The 27,790-nt window shown below is 41.4% G+C and overlaps 1 protein-coding gene across 1 annotated transcript in view; it reads left to right on the top strand.

Annotated features, from left to right (window-relative positions):
- Positions 1-2,459: 2,459 nt before the first annotated feature.
- Positions 2,460-27,790, top strand: part of SCAI (suppressor of cancer cell invasion) — a 106,282-nt gene continuing 80,951 nt past the window's right edge. Inside the window, exon 1 of the mRNA XM_075184792.1 lies at positions 2,460-2,588. The gene's annotated coding sequence lies outside the window, so the exon portion shown is untranslated. The remainder of the gene's footprint in view (positions 2,589-27,790) is intronic.

The raw sequence follows: 27,790 nt of genomic DNA, 5'->3' as shown, positions 1-27,790 counted from the left end.
AATTGATCAATCAAATTATAAACAAGAGTAATCCAACAGTTGCAGAAACCTGCACTTATCTGCTACACAACAAGAGAGACCACATTTATAACCTTTGTTTAAGTAAACAGTAACAGCAGAGGTATTATTTGCAATGTTAAAGTGCTTCAGCCAATTATGTGTCTGTAAGTATTATTAATAATAGTCCAAGGAGCTGGCTGACCCCTAATTATAGGTTCCCTCTCTTAAGAAGACAGGGCAGGGCCTCAATGATGCAATCCGTGAATTGCCCAACAGGGCGGGGGTGTGATGATGCAAATTACGCCCCCCACCCCAATCTTTACACTTGGATGGAGATGTTCAATGAGTAAGCAAGTATGGCCGTACTATTTAAGAAACTACTCCTTAATGTGGATGAAACCTGGGATCCTATGTAATGGAGGGCAAGCTTATAAATACCCTTCACTTTGGTTGGAGGAGTAGATACCACTCCTTCCCTCTCTAGCACTATAGGCCTCATTGCCGATATACATAACTTGGGTGGAAGGTTCAGATGTGACCTTTTATCTAGACCAGTTCTTCTACAGGTGTCTCACCCCCATCAACATCCAAACAGTACCTATACCAGTAATCACTGCGGACCTGTTTTCAAATTCCTTTGTTTTTTTCCTGTGGCAGATACACAAGTCTCAGAAAATATATAATTGTATCTAATTTTTCTGCATCATTATCATTGCATCATTATTAAAAATGAAAAACTCTTTCTCATCCTTCTCAGCATATAACTATTTGTGTCTCCCTATTTCCTTCATAATTTGTAAATTTCTATGTAATGTAAGTCAGTGGGCCTCAACTATAATGAAAATAAAAAATGAAAGTAGCCTTATCTTTAGAAAACCTCAGCTCTAGAGTTAGGTAGCTGCCAGGCTTGTCACATGACCTGCACATCAGCGTGATGTCACAATGTGCCGCATTACCTCACAAAGCCCTGCTGTGTATAACTATAGCCCAGTATCACTGCCCAGTCTGCTGCTGTCACTACAAGCAGCCACTGCCCGCTCCAGAGATACAGATAATGTCCGGCAAGGTATGTAAAGAATGAGGAGCAGAACCTCTTTGATTCAGCAGGTTCCCTCCAAGGGCTCTAACAACAGTCTAGTACCGGCTCCTCTATGCCACTATAATGTAATCCAAAAATGGGAGCCTTATGTGGAGGGAATGACTCTTCCCCTAAATAGTTGATCTCTAAATTAGGTGACATTGAAATCCAATGGGGAATTCTCAACCACCCAGGGAAATTGAGTGATAACCTGGGGTATAATAGTGGCCAGGTGATACCCCATAGGGAAAAATTGAGCCCTTCACCCTATTTCATCAGGGGCTGGATAGCAGATTTTATACCAGGGAGGTGAGATTAGAAGCATTTTAAAGGGGAAAAAAATGCAGATAGTCCAGTGACCCAGCCCAGGGTAGCCCACTATGGGACCGGTCTGTAAGGTGTTGGAGGATTACTCATACTTGCCATCTTTGGAGATCACCCCTCCGGGAGATCTCCAAAATTGGCCGTGTACTGGGAGTATGGTCATTCTAATGGCTACATTAGACCCTGCCCATGTGCTATACAATACTAATTTGGGCTTATGATAGCTGGGGGCTGGGCTAGGATGACATAATTAGCCCCAACCCCACCCATTTCAACAACGAGGATGCGGGAGGTTGCCCTGCACTCCCGAAAGTCCAGGAGAGCCCCGAAAAATTCGGGAGTCTCCCGGGCATTCTGGGAGAGTAGGTAACTATGGGATTAGTTAAAATAGTAAAGGTGGAGTCCAATATAATGGCAATCCTATGCATTGTTACTTTTAATTGTGCAGTGTTTTTCATATATCTTGTCATACATCTAATCATATGTCTAGACATTGAACATTTTGGGGCACACCAACACTACGGGGCATATTCAATTGTTGGCGTTTTCCGCGGCGTTAAAAATATTACGGTTATTACGGTAATTCTAATCCAGCATTAAAGGTACCGTAATAACAGTAATTACGCACACTATTACCGTAACACTATTACCGTAATGACGGTAATAGTGTGCACGCCGCGTTACTTTTCAGAGTAACGCCAACAATTGAATATGCCCCTACAAGTGAGAACAGGCCCTATTCCCAATTCATTGTTTCCTATTGCATAACAATATTCATTGTACAATATTAGTATCTCATAGAACCTATGCCCTGCATGCTACTAATGGTTAGTTTTAGTTTCCCGCTCTCTCATAAGCAGACATACAGCAGTAACGGTTTCCAACCTGCTTGCAGCACTCGTTTCCTGCCGCTAGAGGCCGCTCACCCCACTCCTATACCCGGCCTGCCTGAACAAAGGAGGAGGCCTGTCACCACTAACAGGCAGACAGCCGTGACAATAACAGAGAGCGGCCTCTCTGAGCTGACAAGGGCTGACCAATAGGAAAGGGCGGGGGGCGGAGCCGAGGCGGCTGGGGTTTGGTTGCATAGCGCTCCATAACGCGGCGGTAGAGCGTGGACTGGAGCCGCGGTCAGGAGCGGAGAGGAGGCCGGGACGGTACGCGCGGCGGGGGGCTTGGCCAACGGGTATGTGCTGTCCGTGCTTGTGCAAAACCAATCTGCTCTCTGATCACAGGGGCGCTGTATATCGCGTAAGGAGATTGCAGTGTTATATTTAGTATACAAATGTTGTGTGTATGTAAATATACATGGGGTGGGTGCAAAGGAATATTATCATATGTTATGCAATGAATCTGCCTCTATGTAATATGTTACATGCATGTACAATGTCCCTGAGATTTCTACGAATGTCACATGTGGGTGTCATGTATGGTGTCCCTGTGCAAATACACATTGCAATGACTGGACCGCTAATAGGCAATGTTACATTGTAGCTGCAGGCTCTATACTGTTCTCAGATAGGCAGGTGATTGGAAGAGTAACTGTTAAATTGATTATATGAAATGTGAATGCAGCTTGTATGATAGACCATTCATATTTTGTTCTCAATACTGTCATGTTTTTTGTTTAAATTATTTTCAAAATAAATGCACCAAGCATATATAGTTTAGTTGTTTTCTGACACAAAAGCAACAGATTATATGGATTAAGTGGAACCCTTTTATATTTTGCGATCGATAAATTGTATTATTAATGCACCTTTTGAATTAAATGAGGTAGGATGGGATTACACCAAAATATCTATGTTTTCTACACCTATAAGAGACAAGTGTTCCCTGTAGGATTTTATAGTCTCTGTTATGTGGACAGTGTATGCATAGGCTGATGAGGTGAGGATACTTTCTTAGTTGGGGTCAATGATTAAGTGGAGTTGAATGAAATTCTAGTTTTGTTCTGCATTTGCACTGCAAAATGTAGCTCATTTTGCTGTGCAGAATTTGGCCTGAATTGTTCCCAGCCCTATCTCAACCACAGCAGTGTGAATCGGCTGTCGTCATCCCAGCTCTATTCATTCCGCAAATTTACAAATACAGTGCGGAATGGCAAATCAGAACACCAAGCGTGTAATGCTGGAACTTCGCACCTCTGTGCAATGGCTTTTTCCATTGCAAAACACTTAACACAAAATTTTGCCACAATTTGTTATCTTTACAGTAAAGTATTGAAGCTTAGCGAGTCTAGAATGTGTGTGTCTGTGTTAGGCCTAATTGGGCAAATTCATGAGTACAAACTTTGCACCAAAGGTATAAATTTGAGATCTAAATTTGTTTATATGTTTTATATTCTTGTCATCGGCTTTTGGTAGGGCTAAGATACATTTAACCGATCGCTTTCTATTTAAGTTTTCAATTTGTTTACAGTCTTTGGTGTATCTCCTCCAGCATCTATAGTGTGAATGACAATGGTTGGCCTTGCTCTACGGGAAAAATACATGAATGGAATATTCGTGTTTTGTTGTGTTATTTGTCTACATATTTAAGTTGTATATTTGAACCCATTCTGTTTCCCTGGTATCGATGATTCAGCCAATGGGACAGGGTCAATCCATGAGCGTCAGAACTTCAGGGTTTGGAGTACACCAAGAGTGTACCCTTTTTATTGGGCAATGCTTGTGCTTCAGGAACAGAGGAGTTCTGTTTTGGTACATTGTAGAGTGGAATTTATATGAAGATCTGTTTGGGCTTTTTTCTCTTTAAAACATAACAAGTATCTAGATTAAAGCAGCTTCAAGACTATCGGGAAAATAAAGTGGACCTGTCATATACACACATGGAGGATGTGTGGGTGAAACCTATACTGATGAGAATACAGCCTATGAATGGTAGTAGACGTCTAGCTGGCCATGATGATGAACATGCCTTATGCCTTAGTGATGACTCTAGTTGCTAGAATTGATAGGGTGAGTATTGTCTCATCCCACATGCTGCGTGTGTGAATGTGTTTAGATCTTGGGTCCACTTTATTTTATATTTACTTTACACACATTTCCTTTAATGTAACTAATTGTGTTTTTGTTGTTAATCTTCAACCGCTTTATAAAGCGGCAGAATTTATTTTTACCATGGGCACTTTATTAAAGCGTCTTGAAGGGACTGTAAGTCAAATGTCCAAAAAATGCACCGAAATGCAGAATCATAGTTTCACTGTTAAGTGTTATTTGGTGCAATTAGACATGTTTTTATGGTTATAGACACGTTGGTGCATCCAGCCTTGTAATAGGGTGTTCATGTAGGGCCCTCCTCTTGGGGGAGGAGTTACAGGTGTAAGGAGCCTGCAATGATCTCAACCGCCATGCAAACTGCTTCTGATTCTGATGAAAGGGAATCGCCAGCCCTGGAGGAGAGCATACCCTGCCCACTCCAGTGACCCTAAAGCTCATGTGACTGTGTGACATCATACACGCATCTACCGCTGTTTCATTATTCTGGCCCACACAATATCTGATGGCATGTGGGGTAGGGGGACTACCTGTTTCACATTGTACTGGGCTCCACATTTTCTTTACTGAAGTGCTGGCTTTGCTTAGGGAAAAAGGGTGCATTACGTGAGCTTTCATTTCTTTCCTACACAATGTGAGCATATTTTTCATCCTTTAAATATGAAAAAAAACATTACTAGGTAGAATTCATTAACCCATCAGGACAGTGTGGATATCTCTAGAACATTATATGTGCTAAATTAAAAGTGTTTGGTGAGAAAACATGAACAACATATTCCGCATAAAAGCTACACACTTTGTTGAGTACTCCTGTTATAAAAATGTGATCTTATGTTTGTTAACCAAAGAACAGTTTCCTGCTTTTGTTTCTGTTGTCTGGATTGACCTATGACCCAACACATGCACCTAAGCTGATCATTTAACCACTAGAAATTTTTATGATTGGTTCGGTCTGATACGATCAGACTTTGTTGAAATGTTCACTTATGTTTTTGTTTTTTTTCAGTTCAATTAATTTAGCAAAGTAGACACTTTTTAGAAAGATTTAAACCCGGTCTACAAACTTGCACTCTATATGCGCGTGCAATTGCTGTTTTGTGTGTGTTCTTTTTTTGTTTGAGATTTTTCAGCGGACATTGGTGACCTTCAAAACTAACTTGTGTTTATTGGGACTATGAGACACTTCAGGCTGTTTTTAATAAAAAATATTTGTTATGTAAGCTTGAGTATATCCCTGAAAATAAGCTCTAACCAAGTGTTTTTGTTGTTGTGTTTTGTTTGTTATCCTATCGTAATGTGTTGACCACACAGCATTTAAAAGCCCATATATACTTTGTTAATATTTGAAACAAATAAAGAATGCAAAAATATAATTTTAGTGAAGGAGGCATTCACAAGTTCCCATGAAACTGACAAACAAGTTATCGCCTCAGAATTAAAGTACTTAGGATTATAGTTACTGCGTTGGGACTGTCGGATCTCATTGCATCAGTGGCGCACACAGGGGGGGTTTCTGGGTCTCCAAAAACCCCTCCCCTCCGCTAAAAAAGTGCCCTACATAGCGGCACTGTACTATACAGCAGCCGCGGCGCTGTCAAAGAAGCGTCCACGGCAGTGCTTCTTTGACAGCGCCGCGGCTGCTGTATAGAACAGTGCTGCCGAAACTGAGCTGACGCGCATGCGCTGCAGCTCTCTAGCTTTTTTTTTGGGGGGGGGTGGTGGAGGGGAAACCCCCCCCCCCCCCCCTGAAAAATCCTCAGTGCACCCCTGTGCATCACCAGCATAGTGGTAGGAGAGGGCGCTAGAAATATTGGGTTCTCTTGTTGTGGCGGCCTCACTTTGTTAATGTTCTTCGGGAGCAGAAATGGGCACCTCTGAGGAAGGTCCCACATTCAAGAACTATGGAGTTAGGGGATGTATTTTTTTTTAAAAGTACATTTCCTAAAATAATGATATTCCCTAATACTTAAGTGTTTCTGATGTGTATTTAGAAATGTGTATACATATATACAATACCAAACCGGGTACTATATAAACATCACTTGTGTAATATTCTGAAATGTATAACTCCTTGTATTAATATTTGTGTAAATAGTGAGTTTTAATGTCATCACTGTAGATATTAGAAAAGCACTATGGACCTACAGCCTTCTTCTTTTGTATGGTCATAGAGCTGCTGTGTGATTTGTAATATCCAGAACACTTACAACAGTAGGAGTGTATATGTATGTTCTATGTCGCAAGATAAGGCTAGGGGTACAGTCTACTAGGGTTAGATGGCAGGACTTCACACATATCGGCCAGATATTTTACACCAGTCCAGTGTCTTGTTCAAATAGCCTCAGCTAGATTTATTCAGCAACATCAATATAAACAAAATTCCTAGCCTGCCCGGCTTCTGACTATTACACAGGAACTCCCTCTCTCAAGTGAAGGACCTTGTGTAATATACATACATACACACACACACATACATACATACACACACACACACACACACACACACACACACACACACACACACACACACACACACACACACACACACACACACACACTGCAGTGTTTCTCTCTGCAGGCATCTGAACTCCTCCCCAGGCTGAGACTGAATGAACTGCCTAGTATAGCAGCCTTTTAACAGCACCTTGTCAGGTGCAGCTCCTGATTAGCCTGAACATGCTAGTTGGTTGGAAAACTCCACATGGGCCTTATGAATGGTGCTCCTTCCCCCTTCTCTTCAATATGTTTCCCTACCTATTGTTGTCCTAATTGAAAAGGTACAAGTAATATGTGGGGAAAAAAATAAAATAAAATTATCCATACCTCTTTGTCAGGCTACCCCGTTGCCAGCAGTGGATAGTGCCATATTGCTAATGTTTCAAATAGGCGAGTAATAAATATTCATTATTTCCCTGTACCACATCGTGCCCATGCCTTATTATCCTATGACTGCTCTGCATTATACCATTTCTATTAAACATGGTTTACACCTCAGACTTTCATTTTGTTGTGCTCCGAGGACATTGTTGAAGTCTTGGTGCCCCCCGGTTATTATGAAGATAGAGGTGTGTGCAAAACATGTTGAATCTACCTCCACCGTATTGGCTACTGTAGACCACCATCAAGGGTGCGGGGCCATATTTCAAGTTGATGCTGCACTTTATATTCTATGAGCTGGACCCGCTGGTGTACAATGTACCTTACGGGCAAAATAATTAAAATGAACATGAAGTCATTTTCATGCTGCCACCTGAACTCTGCCGTTCTAGGCATGTGCCTAGTGTGCTTATGAGGTAATTGCAGCCCTGAGGGGTAGACTGCCATAGAGGGTAGATTCTCTGTGATGCTCCACAGATGTACTGCTTAATTTTTACTTGGGAAGTGTAATATACTTTTTATGTGTGTTTTAATGGTTTTCAAGTGTATCTTTAGTTTAATTTTGATGCTTTTCCTGGTTGCAGTATTCTATTTTCTAGATATCGTAGCACAATGCTTGTGCATTTCACCATCAGGAGATTCAGTCTGTTTTTGATGTACAAAAGACACACAAGCTCAAAAAACCCCAGTTAGATGATCGCGGTGGAACATTTCGGAGGCTTATTCTGGTATTTTGCTTTGTCTCCGGTTGGTGGACATATTTTAACTCTTCTAAAAACGACATTTGTGTTTACACATCATAGAGCATTTTTTTTTAAGGCTAAATATCTGTGAAAGCCATGTACAGATATAGCACAGGTAAACCATAGACTGCTGGTAATTAGCATGCTTTGCGTAAGGCCTCTTGATACAGACGTAACAGAGCAACAGGGGATGCTTTCTGGTTGCTGTGTCTGGTGTGTGGAGAGAAGACTGTATTGATTGCTTTATTGTTTTACAATAACGTGCCTGGTGTTCACTCTCCACAGTTTGTGACCCACCATGCATATGTTTCCGCAGTCTGACTATTGAATGGAGGAGAATATTAACCATTAACCATATTAACCTACACATTTTAAAATGCTTTGCATTAATTCCCCTTTGAGACCTGTTTGCTTCAGGACTCCACTCTTGCTGTGGGATTTTTAATAATTTTTTTAGTCCTTACTGTAGTCTGTCAGTTGAGTATTAACGTCGCGCTAGGTGACGTCGGACCCGGAAGTGGTAGGGACTGCTTGCAGCGTTCGGCCACTAGATATTTCGTTTAGCTATATGCTCCAGCACAATAATGTCATTAACCTCTCCTAATTAAAAATAGTTATTGGGGTGCAGACCACTATCTAGACAAGCCGCATGTCACCCATCACTTATAGGCAGATGCTTTGAATATTATCGCGCTGTCTACATATGGAAACTCCCATGAATAGCAATAGAAAAGGAATGATATAACTAATGTGGCTGTACTTTGCAAACTATTATTGGACTGTATAGCTAATAAATACAGACAATATCTTTGTTCTTGATTGGGAATGGATATATTATACCAATGAAGAACATATAAGATTAAATAACTCAATCAACTGAATATATACCAATCAGTGCAACATTGTTGTCGTGTATAGTCTGTATGTAACAAACACAATTGCAGGACCTAGAAATCTTTGCCTCAGATGAATATGAACAGGACATAGGTTTGTCCACATGTCATGAAAGGCATATTATCAGTAGGTCCATGATATGGGGAATTAAATCCCCATGGTCAGTCCCACCACAGGGTCTATTACACTATTTAAATCACTCTCTACTCAACACTTTGTTTTATAATCCATTCGCTCACTTGCTCTTGGTCGACAACCAATATTTTAATAGTTTTCAATAAAGTTTTCTATTTTCACAATCTGTGGTAACCCATTTATACCTGGAGTGCTTCTACTGTCAACTTCTGTTTTCTATTTACTCTGTGATACTCTTATGTTGAAACAAGCACCCCCTCACGTAACCTGTAATTAATAAACACTAAATGTGAGTTTAACTACCTGGTGCCTAGCCTTTTCCTCCCATCCTTCCCATCTCCCCTTGGACATACACCGTTGAGTATTAACCAAGATCTGCTAATGATCGTATGTTTTGCATTCGTTCAATGTTTCGCTCATTTAGCTTAGTGATGGGTGCCCTTCAGCAATCCTGGTGTGTTGTTTTTGCTTTCTCTTTCTTACAGTCTAGTGGGAAGAAGGCAAAGCTGAGCCAAGAGGAGTGAGTGTAACTCAGAATGGAGTATGGGACAGCAGCAATGGTGTACCAGTGTGAACAGTATAGGTAGGCCTTTGTAAAGAGATGGGCTACAGAGGAAGGCTAGGAAAGAGTTCGGTTCTGCATGGTATGGGATGAAATAAGTGGTTTGTGGCATGGGTGAAGAAGTGCGAATGAATGGCGGTTATTGGAGGTGAGGTGTAGGTCAGTCGAATCTAAGAGGATGTGGGGAGAGATTGATTTGAGATTATAGGATGTAGATTTATCAGACCTTCTGACAAAGAAAACTGGAGGTGTTGCTCATAGTAAGCAATCAGATGCTAGATAAATGATAGCTAGAATCCAATCGGTTGCTATGGGCTACATCTCCAGTTTTCTTCAGAAGTTTTGATAAATCTAGCCTTAAGTTTGAGATGTATGAAGGGATGATAGTCTTGAAGGCTTTGTAGGTGAGTGAGTAATTTTATTTGGATTCTGGAGGATGTGAGGAGCCAGTGTAGATATTTGCAGAGTGATGTCAATGATGTGGAGCGGAACTTATGATGAAGCTGGGATGGATGTTGGAAGAGATGTTAATTGAAGTTTGCATTGCGATGGTTGGAATGGGAGATTTGCAAATGGGTAAGTTTTGGTTGCCTAAGAAAAAGGCCATATTATATCAATACTTTGAGGTATGAGGCAACAGGACAGCAAGAGGGACTGGGTGGAGGAGTGTGGAGGGTATAGTCGAGGGTCTTTTGGGACTAAGTCTGAAGACTTTGGAGACAGAAGAAAGGAGTGCAGGAGATAGTCTGGCATTCGATTTTTGGCTTTGAAATATTTAAGTAATGGGCTGCGAGGGAGAGGGGTAAGGTGTTTAAGGTGGAAAAGAGGTGTTGAGGTGACTGGATGGATAATAGTGAAGTGAAGGAATTTTGCTTGGCAAGCGAAAGGTCATTGTTGTGTAACACCCCTTTTCCTGATTGGGTTGTATGTATAAACTTGTGTGTGCGCACTGCAAAAGAGTTCAGTACCTGGTATTCTGAGTAGCGAGGTGCCTCCTCTTTGGTCTGGTTACCGAAGGGTCTTGGTTGGGTAGTGTCCTGGTTGTAGCAACACCAGAGGGAGACCAAGGAACCCTCTGCCCCCCTTCACTGGACCACAAGCACACACAAGTAAGTATTATTACACGGAACTGATCTTTAAAAGCCACACCAGCACATTTATTGGTGAGGCCTAAGCTTCTATACGGAGTTTCTGGTTGATATTAAGGGTGTGCACCGGCCACTTTTAGTGTTTTGGGTTCTGATTAGCTTGAGGTTTTGGGTTCTGATTTGTTTTGCCAAAACACCTGACGAAAGGTTTTGGTTCTGATTTTAGGGTTTTGGGTTCTGATTTATTTTTAAAAAAGCATAAAAAGGGTTAAAACCAAGTTTTTTGTTTATTTTTCACTCCTACTCTATTATTAACCTCAATAATATTCAATAACAATCATTTCCACTAATTTCCAGTCTATTCGGAACACCTCACAATATTGATTTTAGGTACAATATTTGATTTTTTGGTACAGCAGCAACAGTGAACGTAGTTTGAAATAGCAGTACCTATTTTTGGGTACAGCAGCAACAGTGAATGTAGTTTAATATCTGATACGCATCTATGTGGACTGCGTAGTGGAGTGGCCGCGGTACCCAATTTGGTACCGGGGCCACAATATAAAACCCTCAACTGGTCTGAATTCCACTGCACATATGGCTGCCCCTACATCCTCTGCAGTTCCGAGTATCGCGAGATCCGACAGCGGGATTATGACTCAGAGCCTCGTTTTAAGTTTCGGAATCGGCGGGAATACCCGGACAGTGCTCGGATCTGCAATGTTCGGGGGGCTTGGATTCCAGGAATCCGAGTGCGCTCATCCTTAGTTGATATATGTTGTATTTTAACCGGACAAATTCATGTAATAAGTAAACAATCCTATCTAACATTTATCTTATACAGATATCTTCCAGCCTCTCTAGTATCATGCAGAGGTACCTCTTTAATGCTACAACAACATCTGTTTGACTAATGTAAACACCAATATTAATGAGTAATCTAAACATATATTTAATATAGAAGTACAGTTGTGATGATACAAATATATACATATAAACAACTTTGTGTTAAAGTGGTTTCAGTACCAGCCTCTCCCTCTTTCTACTTAGATGCTGAAGACATTGTTCTGACCCATTGAGGTTCTTGGCTGCATGGTTCACTCCAATGTTACAATTTACAGTTCTTGGTTAAAGCACCTGCCTCAATATGCCCAATAGATTATATCATCTATTATTACATCCACATTAAATGCAGCTTTCATCTTTCACATTAACTATTTTCCTATAATCAAAGTAACCTTGTTATGGTATCCCTATAATATGTGCTTCATCAGTCATATTATCTTCTTTTAAATGTTATTTAGACAAAATAACACTTTGATCAATTTCTTGGTGATATGGCTCAGTCTCTTCTCCCTAACTAACTGTCCCCATCCTCACCCTTGTCTTTATTGATGCAGTCCTGTCTCTCCTTCTGTACCTTGTTCTCAAGATGGCTCTGGCAGAATGATAACTGTTCCGTTTATCTCACATATCACCGTGGTTGCTCCTTCTCCTGCAGTCTCCTCTTTCTTCCTCTCTGGCTGGCACAATGTATTGTGCTCTGCTAGTTTTGTTTTGCCCCTGCTTCACTGTCGAAGCCCCCTCATGCTGACCTATGTCTATCTCTCCTTCATTAGCCTTCAGATGCCTTCTGCAACTACTTTCTCCCACTGTCGCCTCCTTCTTTCTTCTGTGCACAGGCTCTCCATACTCCCCCTTCCTCTTTCAGTTCCCTGGCCTGCCAGGAGATGTAGTCTCTCCCTGACAGCCGGGAACATCATTGCGCGTGTGCGGATCATCATGTCCGCGGGCTCTACAGTTGTAAGATGATGGGATGAACTGCTATTAAAAGAATTTGATGTTGGAGTGAGATTTCGTCTAGTGGTGCTCGACAGGAGCACTTCTGGAAGTAGCAGTTCTGAGGTTTAGACTGCTGGAGCTGTTTTGTTTAGGACTGAGATGAGTGTGAGGCAGCCAGATAAGGGCAAGACAGGGTAGTTGTAAGAGAAAATTTTAGTTAAGATGAGATGTGGATCTGGTCAAGAGCGTGTGGGTTTGGGTGAGTAGAGGTTGAAGAAAAGGAGGATGCGGTCGGAGAGCTGGAAAAACTAGGAATGAAGCGAGAGAAAACCAGGTTAAAATGAACATTACATCGGGTTGGAGATGAAGTCCTCTGGTAGTGACCAAAGGAGTAAGTGAGAGTTTTTGCAGCAGCAGACAGTGATGTTTTCAATAGGAATGTTGAAATTATGTAGGATGACAGTAGGTAGTTCAAAGGATAAGAAACAAATGAGCTAGTTCGCAAAGTAATTTGGAAACTGGACTAGGGGGAAGCCAAGTGACAGCAACAAAAAGGTGGAGAGAATAGATGAATGGTGTGGACTTTAGGGGGATTATTTGTCTATGGTTCTGGGAGTCTTCCTGAGGGAGAGTTCCTGTAGGAGAGAGCTATAAGGGACATAGTGGAGCCTGGTTCTGTAAATGGATGGAGGTTGATGGAATTTGGAATGAATAGACGATGGATGGATACAGGTTTGTTACAAGCACATCCAGCGTGCAAAGTTAAAGGGGAGGAATGATGGTGTAGAGATATGGCTAAGGTTGGAGACGTTAAAAGTACAAAATGGATGTGAAGCTTTGGTGTTGAAAGAGGAATGTCAGCAGATAGTGTTGATTGGGTGAGCTGCTGCCAGTAACCATGAAACAAACATCACACCCACAAATCATTCTCTCCCATGTTCTGTCTGTGTAGGTCAGTGATTGAGGTGTCTACAGGGAGCAGAACAGTTCATGGGTGCCAACAAGTTAGGGGGAAATAATGTGTGATATATTACAGCAAGACCTTAAGGCTGGTGGCTGGGAATTGTTAGGGTAATTTTACCTCTCCTTTATCAAGTCCCTTCAGATATCAGTGAGATAAGATGCTGGTTAACCAGGAGATCAGTAATCAAGACACAGACATGCCAATGTCAAGATAGGACTGAGCTGTGCTCGTTTATTTCTCGCATACATTTATACATGAAAAAGCTTTTGATCTGGTTATAGAACAGAAACACATGATTGATATTTTCCTGAGTAAATATAAATCTTCTGACAAAGCTAGTTGGTTCTCTTCATGTCACTTTTATGGGTTCTTATCAACTTTCACTGGAGCCAGTACTCCCAATGTCCTCATCATCCCATGTCCGAGGCCTCCATCTGGGGTCTTTGAGATAGGTAAAGGCTGTAGCTGGTGATTACACTGAATGTATTTTTAAGGCAAATACCAAGATTTTTAACTCCTTCACATATCATTATTACCATCATCATTGAGAACCTAGAAATGCTCTCACAGAATCATCGGAAATCATTAATAGCGGGAATAATTTTTTTATTCTGTAATACATTTCTCACTATTTGTTCTTCTCCTCTAGGCTTTAAGTTCATCATCTAAAATCTTAAAAATACATTATAGCCAAGATTGGAAGCATCTGTTCAGCAGCAAGGTAGTGAAAATTATTTTAAAATGTTGGCTATTCTGGATTGGGAAACATGAGATGTTGAACTGGACAGATGGTAGACCTAATGGAATGGTGTCTGCATCTGACTACATGTTGGACATTGTCCGACCACTCTAATAGAGCCTTGTCAGATTTGACCATTCAAAATCATATATGTGTATGGCCAAATCTGTCATACAGCCACCTGAAGGTCGGGTCAGATTGGCCAGTATATTGCCACCTTTAAGACATTGTTTATAATTCATGATTGCAATTTGCTCTTGTAGTCTAGATTCCATCAACTAAATTACTTGGACCCTGTTCACTTTCCGTTTTCAAACTGTGTTTTCCAGGTTTCATGGTCATAGTCTGCTTTATTGTGCTGACCACACTGTGTAAATGTGTCCAGCTACATCTTAAGCTAGGTACACACTACAGAAAATGTCTCTCAATGTGATATCTTTAACGATTTTACCAACGACTGAAAGTCCCGATCAGCATGCGGATTCATGCGTATACACCTACACGATTTTACAAGATTTACCTTCAGATCTGTGCTCTTCATCCTTCATAACCATCTGCTGAAAAGATTGTGACTCTATAAACTCTATGAAGATCTGCCTACACTGCTGGTGGTGAGTGCAAACACTGCAGAATTTGCCTGACATCGTTAATAGTGATTTTTAGTCAGTTTATAATATCAAATCTAATGATACAACGTGCTTTGGTACGTTAAAACATGATCGTGGGAGGTTACACCGTAATGAGTTATCGGACCTAACTGTTGTTTATCGTGTGTTTGGCACGGTAATTGGGTGAAAAACCTGCAGTGTGTTTCCAGCTTAACTCAAAAAAATACAAGGTCTTTGACTATCTTGGTATTTCAGCTTGCTTGCACTCAGGGGCGGATCCAGAAGTTAATTGTACCGGGGGCGATTTAGCCCCGCCCCCTTTTTGACACCTAAGGCTGCTGACGGCTGCACACTATGTGCAGATCCGTTCAGCAGAGAGAGTTAGGGAGAGAGTCCTGCCCGGCTGCTCTGATTGTGTCAATCAGAGCAGTTGGGCAGGACTCTCTCCCTAACTCTCTCTGCTGAACGGATCTGCACATAGTGTGCAGCCGCCGGCAGCAAGCCCCTGATCGCCGCCCCCCCTAGATCCGCCACGGCCTGCACTCTGACAAATGACACCAATACTCGCGCTCTGACCTTAATGATTGCACATGCATGCAACTTGTAGCACTGTGTGTCTCTTATATTGTCATGTGTAGAAGCCTGGTAGGCACACATCAATGACTGAAAACCTGTATAATTCACTAGGTAGAAAAACAACACTTTCATCACAAGAAAACTCTTCGTGCTTCTTTTTGGGGGTTACTTTTGTAGATCTCTTTTGAACTTGTCTGAACATGTGACCCCGCTAGGTTGTAAGCTCTCGCGGTCAGGGGTTTCTTTCTTTGTGTGCTTCTTAGTGACTAGGACACCTGTGTCTTCTCAATCCATGGCTCTGGTCCTTTTGGTCACCTTCCTGGGTTCAGGTTCAGCTGATTTCCCCCCCCCCCCCCACTTTTTTGGCTGGCACTCTGTATTGTACAGTTTTGTCTATTTTATTTTGTTGTTTTAGCCTGCCACAGTGATTCATGTTAAACTAATTCACCTGTTACACTGCCAAAAAGCTATAAAAATGTAATGGGTAATATTACTGGTTAATTTTTTTTAGTATATTTGGATAAAACTAAAGGCTTCTCTTCTTAGCCATTGAAATAGGAATCCCTACTAGCAATTGAAAGATGAACAATGGGAAACGCTTAATGAGATCCTTCCTCTATGTATCTATTTTTATTGGAAAGCTGGGCTTTGTTACTAGGTTGTTTAGTGAGTTGTGTCCTATTTGTTGTTGGAGGCTGGATCTTCCTCCTATTCACATTTGCATTTATGTTTAAATTCATAGCCATATATCTTTTGTGAATTATTTTTATTTGCATTCTTATCTTATTTTCATGCTGTTTGATTTTATCTATTAGAGTTTTAGCATCAGGAAAAATGGTTGTGAGAGAGAAGCGTCTTTTGTTTTTTTTGTATAAGTGATACTTCTATATAGGAATAATTTGTGTATGGTAAGGTATCATTACAATACGGTAATTCAGGTATGGTATCATAAAATATATATATTTATATAATCAGCGTTATAACACTAGTAATGGGTTGCAGAAATTCTCCTCTATTTGTTTGGATTTTTTGGGTTTATTGTTATTGATACCTGTATAATAAATATTGTAATTAAAATAATTCAGCGGTTTACCTGCTCTGTTTGTTTCCTTTGGATTGTGTTGACACTTTGGGGGGGTATTCAATTGTTAACGCTGACAATTGAATACCCCCCTTTGAATCGCTTTGGTGAAACCCCTTATTCTGCAGACATTCTAGCACACCAGCAGGATAATATTATTTTGACCAGAAATTCGTACTGTGCAGTAACCGGCCATGAGAATTTTTAGATGAAGGTTATGGAAAAGCAGCACTGTACACTTGTCCATGCTTAGATTAAGAATATTTTCTAAGAATTGCACCAAGCTTACATATCTACAGAAGTGCTAATCTGTCATTTTCCCCAGTTATATAGATTAAAAGTACTGCAAATGGTATGATTTACTGAGGCAGATTGTAGTCGCTTCAGACTGGCCTTCAAAAAGACCCTTTAACAGAACATATTACTATACAAAAATGTGTGCATTATGGTCTGAGAATAGTCTGCGTACTAAGTCATGTGTTGAAAGTTTGTTTTTAAAGAAAGCATGTTCCTTTGTTCTATATTGGATTTGTATGAATTTGTATTTCTTCATCGCACAGTGCCTCATATTCCTTCAAAGCTATAGGGGGGAATTCAATTGGCCGCATTACTGTAAAAAGTAATGTGTCCTGCGCGCTATTACCGTTATTACGGTAAGTGTGCTTAAATACCGGTATTACGTTAATTTTCAACTCCCTGAGCTGCAAGCAGAAAGCCGGGTTAAATTTACCATACTAACGGTAGTAGGATTAACGCTGTTAATCTGGGGGGAATTGAATTCCCCCTCATAGAGTACGACTCTACTTCCGAATGAAATGATCCATATATACTATGCTCTCTCCTAGGCTAGCTTCCTTTATACTGCACAACTCTCCTTTGAATAATTTAGGAAGTCGGCCCGAGAGATGTATGCTCTCTTCTGGGCTAATGGGGTCTACAGGACCCTGCTTAATTGCTAAATACTTAGTGTACAAGGCACAATGGAATGAACAGATAAAAGCCAATGTGGAATTTGACAGGTGCTCTAAGTTCATCTAAACAAACATTGTTGTAATCTGGCAGTCATTTATCTTTGCTAAGGTGATCCATTTGAAATAATGTGCCTTTATTGACTCGCATTGCCAGAATCTGTTAATAACCACTTTGCAGTGGAGACTTGATTCAGGTCTCCACTCCCTTTTCCAGGTTGGCACCGAGGAAATATCCATTGATACATATACAGCAGTTTTCTGTAACCCTATGTGTAGCAATCATGCGCCCAGTAACTCTTTCAGTTGTCATTGTCATTGAGAGGGAGTCCAGTGATTGTGTAGCGCTATGGGGACAATGACTGACTTCTATCTGGAGACGTGGACTCTCCAGAATAAAAGTTTATACATGACCCATGGGTAAGAAAATGTCACAATATTATGTTTTCAGTAGCTTTGTTGTAGAGGAAATGGTACCCTAACTGCTTCATTGCCTTCCATTCCTATCAGTCAGTATTATCTGGTTAGCAGAAGTTGCACTATTGTTGATAATGTGGGAATTATCAATGATTTCTGCAGCTATGATGCTGCAGGGAGAGATGTCTCTTACTGACTGGGGCTGAACGGTTTTCCATCAAGATATTCTCATCTATGATAGGGGTGTTACTTCATACAACTAAAATGTATTCTATATATATTTGGGGCCGCAATATAACTAGCAAATTATTGTAGGAAGATGCCATATTTTAAAACACAAAGGGGGGAATTCAATTCCCCTCGAAGTACCTCTGCACTAAAACTAGTGCACTATTATCGTAATAACTGTAATAGTGTTAGCACGGCAGTGCTTCGGGGTGAATTGAATTCCCCCCCCCAAAGTACCAAAACTGACCTTTTAAAGACCTTGAACCTGGGGTTGAGAAGTTGTCAAGTGTTCAGGAAACAGCTGGTTTTATTTTGGAGAAAGTGTCGTGTGTATGTAGAGTTTTTGCACTTGCCCAGGTTTTTCACCCATGTGATCAGACCAATTTCACGCTCTTATTTATTTTTTACTTTTAGAATTATGTAACATAAGCTTTGAAGTCTGTGAATGAACACATCACCTGTCTGTCTTGAGCTTGCAGCTTGTCTCGTCTGCATCGTGCAGGTCACACCACAGCCCCTCACTCGGCTGTCTTGGGAGTGCTCTCCAACGAGCCGGCTCCAAAGCTCCTCCCTGAGCCATCTTCTTGGACCTCCTGCAGTACACACAATGGCCTCACACCTGAGCCTGTACTCGGCTCCTCTCTCACCTTTGTCTCTAACTGACCTCCCAGCTCTCCTGCCTCTGGCAGGGCAAACGACTCCGTTCTGCTCTACAGATAGGTGTGGTACCATTTTAATCCTGTAGGCGAGGATCCCAATCTCCAAGGCCTGAACAGTTGGCAGACTTGTGCCTCCTACCCTGTAACCTCCAATGAATATATTGGTACTTGTGTACTTTACGGATTCATTACCTTATTATATAGAACTTTCGGTGACGTCCGCTGCTACTTCCGATTCTTTGGTTGTTTTTTTCAGCCAAAGATCTTCTAAAATCACTTTGCAAGGATCACGGTTATTTAGGCTAGTCCTCCACATAAACTCGGCCATGTACGTCTTGAGGAAATTCCTTTTCGTCCCTCTTCTTGTTTTGTTTCCCCACTTAGCAGATCCCCACATCCTTTCAATCTTCTGTGTATTTGCTAGCGTTTCGGGATCCACGTAGTTGAAGGTGTGCCGAAGAATCGGAAGTAGCAGCGGACGTCACCGAAAGTTCTATATAATAAGGTAATGAGTCCGTAAAGTGCACAAGTACCAATATATTTAATTTTTGAACAAAATGATTCAAATAAACACAAACGTACAAAATGATAATGTCTTTTATTTTCTACAATTATAGTATACTTAGAGGGTAATTCAATTAGCCGCAAAGTGCCTCACGTACCCCATAGAGTTGGAAGGAGAACTGAGCGGAGATTTCTACCGTAGTTGTCGGCAATGTGTGTGTCGAAACGCCTACAAATTGAATTCCCCCCCATAGCGATGCAGACACCAGATGGCATGTGTATTTTGTGTTTTTGCATGCTGCATGTACACGGCAGTCGTTCTGTAAGGATACAGCTTATTCTGGATAGAGAGAGAGCCACACTGCTGAGAGATGCACCCTCTAATGTATGTCTGCTTGTGTGTAAAATATACCTATTCATGCAACTCGGTCACCGTGCTGGATCACTGAGGGCCATGGGTACCATGTAGGATTTGGGAGTGCTCGTAGACAGTAGACTTAGCAATAGTGCTCAATGTCAAGCAGCAGCTGCAGGGGCAAACAAAGTATTGGCATGCATAAAAAGGGGCATTGATGCAAGGGAAGACAGTGTAATTTTGCCACTGTATAAATCATTGGTAAGATCTCATCTTGAATATGCAGTACAGTTCTGGGCACCACTCTATAAAAAAGATAATTTGGAACTAGAAAGGGTTCAGAGAAGGGCGACAAAATTGATAAAGGGTATGGAGTCATATTAAGTTATGAGGAAAGGTTAGCCAGTTTAGGCATGTTTACTTTAGAAAAGAGGCGTCTAAAGAGAGATATGATTACTATGTACAAATACATTAGGGGTCAATACAGAGAGCTTTCATGGGAACTTTTTACCCCAAGGACCATACACAGGACACGTGGTCATTCCCTAAGGTTAGAGGAGAGGAAATTTCACAACCAGCAAAGGAAGGGGTTCTTTACAGTAAGGGCAGTCAATATATGGAATTCATTGCCAGGGAAGGTTGTGATGGCAGATTCAATAGATATGTTTAAGAAAGGGTTAGACAAATTTTTAGCGGAAAGGTGTATCCAGAGATACGACCGTTAATTTAAAATAAAGGATAGTAGTGGATATAGGGTAAAAATTGGATTGCAATATTGAGTCTGGGGGGATTTTCAAAATTGAAACAGATGGGCGGTTGCCTACTCTGGATTAATTTCAAATATAAGTGCAGGATCGCAGGAGATCCAAAATAGGTTGAACTTGATGGACTGGTGTCTTTTTTCAACCTCATCAACTATGTTACTATGTTACTATGTTACTAATGAAGCACGCCAGGTAAGTAAAACTCTGGGTTTTATTTTAACTTATTAACTCCACCCAAAGCTACATCTTTAGTTTTGGGTTGAGTTTTCCATGATTTCTTCACACACAAGTTAAAAATAAACTATTTACTGCCTATGGGAAGAACATGGCAAAATCACGCACCTCTTCTGTTAACTCAAATATAGATAGATACCTTTCAGCATTTCCAGGGAGTTCTCTATTCAGTCTGTCTTCCTGCTAGCACAGCGAGGTTGATTTGCACTGTAACTGGTTGTCCAGTCCTCTCTACGTGGTTTGTACTAATCTCCATAGATGGATAGAGCACACAGCACCAATGTTGTGGCAGCCAGGGTGACTTCTATGCATTGTCCTGTGCATTGCTCATGAGCTGTACATAGTTTTTCTTAATCTTTAAAGGAAACAAAAGGTAAAAAATTAAGTGCTTTAAAGGCAAGCTCCACCTTATTGCGCATTTTGACTATAAATTGACCATGACTTAACTATTGTTAAAAAAACCAAAACTGCCCTCTGTTTAACCCACAAACTGATTTACTGTTCAAATTACCCAGTTCCCTGCGTAGCTGTACTGGAGATGGCTTCTTTGAGGAGGATAGATGAATGCTCTGCGAATATGTATATTGTGTGGGTGCTGCCAAGGATGCTTCACTCCAATGTATTACTAGGAGATTTGGGAGAGGCGGGACAGAAAAACAGATGGATAATTATAAATAGACGTTTTCTATTTGCTTTCTTCTGTCATCAGTGCGTCTGACAAGTCTAGGGTCAGGGTAGCTTTCAAACTGTATGCATGCTTTTCTCACGGTTAAGCTCTGTTGCTTTCCTATTCAATAAAGACTTTATATGAACATGGATCTTCCGTTCCTTACTGTGGTTCTTCAACCATTTCATATAAATTGCATGTAAGGGATCCGTAGGGATCAATAATATCCCAATTCCTAGCTGCTCTAGTTGTCTTTCTCTGTGTGCTGAATAAAATGCAGCTGGGCTACTGTGGGAAAAATGTGGATGCAGGTAATCCAACCAGTTCCCTTCTCTGGGACAGCTAAACACACAGGTTTCTGAAAAATGTGTTTTATTCCTAACCAGCTAATATGATGAGTTGGACATATCATCATTTTACTTATTTTTTAGAAATAAACTACAGGTAAATGGGGGCATGCGTCATAATTTATTTAACAACTTTTAGCGAGTGATTTTGTCGAGGGCTGATTTTACTAGTATCTGCTAGGATCGGTCTTTCTTTTTTTTTTTTATTGTAGATTTCAGGTTGTTAAATAGACATGCTGTTAATAAGACTGATATAGTGGTAAGCATTTCTGATGCAGTTTACTTATTCTCTGTTAGAGCATAGAGTAAGCAATAAAAATGAGTTATATTACATAAGTACCACATCAAATTTTGAATGCAGCTTTTTTATTTATTTATCACCATATCATGAAAATGAACATGCACATAACAATAGCAACATCTGTGATTCCTAATGTACACGACAATTGATAGAAGTACAACTGGCTTCAAGACCCTGTGTAACGCCCATTATCTGATGTAATCCTGTGACCTACAGATGAGGGTTCACCCTCTAATCCAGCAATGGGCAAAAGGTGGCCCGTCGAGCCTTCATCTGCGACTACCCACCCCCCCAGCCGTCTGGTCCTGACCAGAACAGGGGCAGCCGACTTCTGTCGCGTGACCCCCTCCACACAGCGCAGGGAGGTCACCCAGTATACCAGGAGGAGGGCGTGCACTGTACTCTCACTCCACCTCTTCCATGTTGCTCCTCACTGCTCTAATCCTTTCTCTGGCTGTCCTGTGTTAAAGTGGGCCCTGAATATATGCTCTGCCTCCTACCTGCAGTCCTGATTCTAATTAATCAGTCAGGAGAAACCAGCCATAGTCACCAGTAAATACAGCAGCAGCAATTACAACACCCAGAACTAAGTGGTTTAATATGCTGGTGAAGGAGCCTGGTGGTGGCAGTGAATGCCCTTCTATAACTGGTGCGCAGTGGCACTTGCAGACGATGAATGTCTGGTGGCCGAGTAATACTAGTAGGAGTGGTCAGCTTATGGGCGGTAAAGGGAACCCCGAGACAGGTCTGTAAAATGACTGATAAACAAGGAGAGGACAGGGTGGCAGAGTACGCCCAGCATGGCACAACTTTCTTTGGGACAAATCATCTCTTGGCATGGATTTACTCTTGTTTTAATCTGCAAGAACAGATTCACAAATCATATTTTCGGGGAACAGCGAATCTGAGTAGGATGTCCATTTAAATGTGTTTGGAATAACTGGAAGTTGTACAGAGCGAGAGATTTTTGCCTATCGATAATGCCAGCTGCCTGCAGGTGTGGAATGGAGGGTGCAGGCAGCTGTGTAATGGAAACTGCTGGAGCCTGAAATGTAATTTACACAGGCACATCTAATTTTGCACTGCAGTCTTTACCAGGCCTATTGATCAGAGCCCCAAGGTCAGCAGTTGATTTCATCAGCACTACTAATTCAACCCGACGTGTCAGCCATGTTTAGAACTGCATAGATCAGTGAAAACATTGCCAGAGAATGGATGGGACAAGGGTTTTTGCTGCTATTATTTCCCAAGTACATTACATTATAAATTGTATTTTTTATCACATAGACAGTAAAGATAGAAGTTATGTAAACTGTCTTGTGGGATTCAGTTGATGGTGCTCTGCGGCGATGTCCGACCTGAAATCTTTGCTCATTTTTGTTCGTGTCTCATAGGGGCAGATGTAATTCAACACAATTTGTCCCCGAAGCTGTCCAATGAGACTCATCGCATCAATGCTCAGGCTGGAATTTACGTCAATGTTTACTTGCACCCCCATAGAGGTGCTATGAAAAATGACCTGAGATTTCGTACTGTAATGGTAATGTGCGCAGCTGACAACAGGGGGACTGGCAATTGAATCTCCCCCATACTGTAAAGATTTCAGTACTGTATTAACTGGAAAGATGTGCCGGAGCACATTGCGCGAGGCTCCCGCTTCACTTTGCCGTTAATCGAATCCCTTCCGTAAAGTTTACCTGTCATGCGGTTTTGAATTGCCATATTAATAGTAGTCCAGAGTAAAAACCTAAATGTAATGTACACATTCTTCACGCATGACATTTTGAGAAAATGTGCCATAAAATTGTGCCGGTCCCATCTTGTCCTGCCTGCTAGAATGTCTTGTGTGAAAATGTAAATTTGCTGTCAGTGTGGGTTGCCCTGTGGGCTGAAGATTCTGTGATGCTGATCATGGTTATTTTTAACCTACGACGGTGATGTTTCAGGAATGCAGTGAGTACATGTGGTGATCGCAGTCCCGAATGGTTTGTCTATGATTTTATGCCCCTCACCCATATGCTTCCCAGAGCTGAAATCGAATATGTGCGCTAATTAGGAAGATGATGTAAGGATTGTTGGAGAGAGCGCACACACCGTGAGCACAGAGCATGTATTGGCCCTTGGACTTAGTTACTGGGGGAGTAGTGTCCCTTTTTAACATTTTGAGAAAGCTGTGGCCACTCAACAATGGACAGCTTTTTTGGCGGTGGCTTGTCTTAGGAAACCAAAGTAGTAGAAGGGTATAGAAGACAGAAAATGTTTGTTCTTTCAAACATAAAAACAAACACAAAAATCTAAGCTAGTATCACCACCTGCTATGACCATGTTATTTGCAGTATATAACCATTATACTGAAGAGTATAGAGGAGGTAGACAAAGTGGTCAGCGTTTGTCATATTAGGCATGAGCTGTAAGCCTTGGTTACCATTGTTGTCACCATACAGAGCCTACAAGAATACAAATTAAAGTACCCAAAAGGCGTTCAGCCTCTTGAAATCTAACATGGTAGTTTGTCTGAGGATTATTTACATATGGGGCCCATATTTTGTCAGGCCAGCCTGTGTGTATAAGAAAAAAAGAAATGGTACGTTTATATAATGAAGGAGGTTCATTAATCACTTAACTCCTCATAGAAACAGTAGGCGCATCATGCCCCTTCTTTCTCTAAGCTACGACCTTTCTGGTGGCTACAACAGAGGATTTAATATGATCTTATTTTTGAAAAGTTCTAACTGTGCCATATCTGTCAGGCCTTGTACGATAGTGTAAGCATCTCTCCAAAAATTGTAAACTGCACATTCCCACATAATATAAACACAGTACCCTCTCCATTTATCTAATTTTCTCCCAATTAGGACTCAAAGTGCTGTACACTTGAAATACAAAGAATACAATAAACTGTCAACTAGAAAGAGCATATAAAATAAGAACGCATATAGTAAATGTGAATTTGGTACAGGACTTTCATAGAGGAGGCAGCCTTTGGCGCACTCAGATTATACATGAAGGAGTGCAACAGACAACATTATTTACGGCTTGGACAAGACAGATGTGAGACGAGTTAGTAGGTGGGCAGCCGGCTTGGGCACACAAGTTATACATTTAAAACATAGGGCTCAAGATTACTTATGACATAGACGAGGCCCAGACATGAGACAAGGGAGGCGATGACTCTGCATTTGCAAGCTTACAATCGGGAGGGGGGGGGGGGATTCACATATGAGGATCTTGTGCGACTGAGAGTGAGAATATGGATGAGATCAGATCGTTCCAGCAAACTAAAGACCTAGGGCCTGATTCATCAAGACACATATCTGCCAGTTTTGAGCGTATTGTACACAAAATCACTCTGCGCATGCCGAGAACCGCGAGATGCAGCCCTGTTCCGTTGCGCCTGTGAACGCAAAGTGCACTTACTGAAGCCTACAATTTCGGGGAGTGAACTGGACAGTGAATGGACATTTTGCTGTAGTGAATATACATGCCAAACTCGCCAAGTGCATGCTGCAATGTCCAAACATGGCCGAATCCAACTCTGTGCATCTGTGTTTTTCTGCCATATCTTTCTCCAGCTACAGGGCTGGTCTAAGTCTTGATCGATAGTGATGGCAGTCTCTTATGCATGCTGTAACGTGATTGCAGTTACAAGCAACTGTAAACATTTATTTTATGCTCGGTGAACAAGAACGACATTCTAATTAATGTTTTTCTTGGACAATAGATAAAAAAAACAAAACTTTTTTTTCTGTTTTAACATTAATGCATTTATTATTAACAGGTAACAATAGGGCAAGATTTAACTTTTTTTCATCGTGCGTCCTTTTGCGAATTTATAATCCACATAGGTATTGGACGTATACTGCAGCGTCCGGTGTAGTAGGGCCCAGCAGACCTGCCCCTGATTTTCAAAATCATACGCATCTTGAGATCCATGCCTTGCTGAATTCGGGCGGTCGCAAAGCCTAAATACGTGTGTGTATAGTATGGAACGCGGGTTGTGCTCAGAATACATGCCTTGATGAATGGTGCCCCTAGATTGTGCATGGAACTAGAAGCATTTGGTGCTTAGATAGTCCAGGTGTTGATGTTGCCTTGGAGCCTCATCAGGACAGCAGGTGCATCAGATGTTCCAGAGGTCTAGATGGTATGGGCCTGGACGGTTCAGGGGTCCGTTTGGCCTGGTTGATGCTGCGATGGCAAAGAGGCCTGGCTGGTGAGGAGAGCAGAGGCACATAGTGGTGGATCATCTTGTCCAGGCAATAAAACTAGCAGATGGTCCTCTCTAGCAGAATGCTCAGGGATCAACCAGCTGGGAGTGTGCAGAGGCCTTGGTTGTTGCAGAAGGCCTAGTTAGTACTATGTAATTTTAATAAGGTTGTGTGAGTATTTTCCTAGCTTTTGTGGAGGCTTTATTTTGGTATTTGCAGAGCTTGTTCCCAATCATCCTCAAACATAGGCCACTTCCTGTGACCATTGTCCCTACATTCCACAAAATTTTATTTTGTTACCCATTGTAATGGCTGGCATGGAGGATGGTAAAGTCCCGTTCTAGCTTTAGGTAGAGACACAAATTGGAAATGCCAAATGATGGTCTATAGTGCAGCTCTCCTCTTCCCCTGTATAATCTCCTTTCTCTAGCTGTATGCAGAGAGGGCAGGTAGAATTTTGTTGTTTTTAGTGTGTAGGGGTTTGCTTGCTTAAAATGGTCTGACATGGACAGAAAGAAACCTCAATCTCTGTGAACTTATCTGGAACAGAAGTGTTGCTGGATCACTTTTAAATAATTTATTTTATAAATGTATTTCAATTAGTGGTGCAGACTGCCCATGTGTGTCACTACAAATGCACTTATTTTTGTATTGTCAATGTATTTATTTTTGATGCAGTAGATATATGTTGGAGGAAATGTGTTTTTGTAAGAAAGAAAATTCCATGTTAATTAGACCTTTTTTAGCCTGAATGCACAGGAAGGGGTTGTTAAACTTTCAACCTAATAGCAAGTAATTTAGGAAAATCACAGATTGATGTAAATGTTATGTTTAAATTGCATATATGTCCAAGTTATAGAACATATCTGCTGATGCTAATCAGTGAAAGTAATACCTCAGACTTTGTGGTGCCTGGTACGAAAGGGGCTGGTTTACCCTCTGCCAACATGTGTGCCTGAAACAGTATCTAAAGAGCTCTGTTTGGCCATGTAATGTTTATTCCATTGTTACCCATTGAGCAAATCACTGCTTGAAGATTCTGCTTGAGGCCTATTGCCTGCTGTATTCTGTGACCAACAGATAAGAGCCTACCCATCAGTCCGTTGGGTATCTCGGACACAGTACCTCTATGCGGCATATATAGAATGGGTTCTGCCAACCAGGCGTACCCTCTGTATAAAACACTTTCTGGGCTCTCGGTAGCATGGCTATGCTGCATTGGTTATCACATTGGCGGTTATGAATAAAACAAAATTAAACACATTAATACATTTTCCACCTCGCCTGACCCCACCCGGCTGCCTGTTGAAAAAATGTCAGGCCCAGATGTAGATGTCAGGTAGGCTTCCACAACATCTGTCCACCCACTTTTTAAGGGAGACCCACTAGACTGATATTACGTTCCCCCCCCCGAGACCTTGTAAGTCTCGTTGCTTAAGCATTTATTTCTCTTACCAGAGTTGTGCAGGTATCCTCATCTGGTTCTTTGTGCCTTTCAGCTTCAGTAGTGCGGCCTCTAAGTTTAGAGACCTCATGCTTTAGAATGGCAAATTCCACTCATAGCTCGTCCATTTTGCCAGTGATTCTCATCTTGCAGTTGGTAAATCCTTAAAAGAGATCTTCTGGCTGTCACTCATTGGATGGGGGTGCCACATGCACAGAGGTGTCTGCATAGGGTTCTGGAGCCA

This window comes from Mixophyes fleayi, chromosome 9 (assembly GCF_038048845.1).
Source record: "Mixophyes fleayi isolate aMixFle1 chromosome 9, aMixFle1.hap1, whole genome shotgun sequence".
NCBI classification, from domain to species: Eukaryota; Metazoa; Chordata; class Amphibia; order Anura; family Limnodynastidae; genus Mixophyes; species Mixophyes fleayi.
This window is presented reverse-complemented; position numbering and strand designations above follow the sequence as displayed.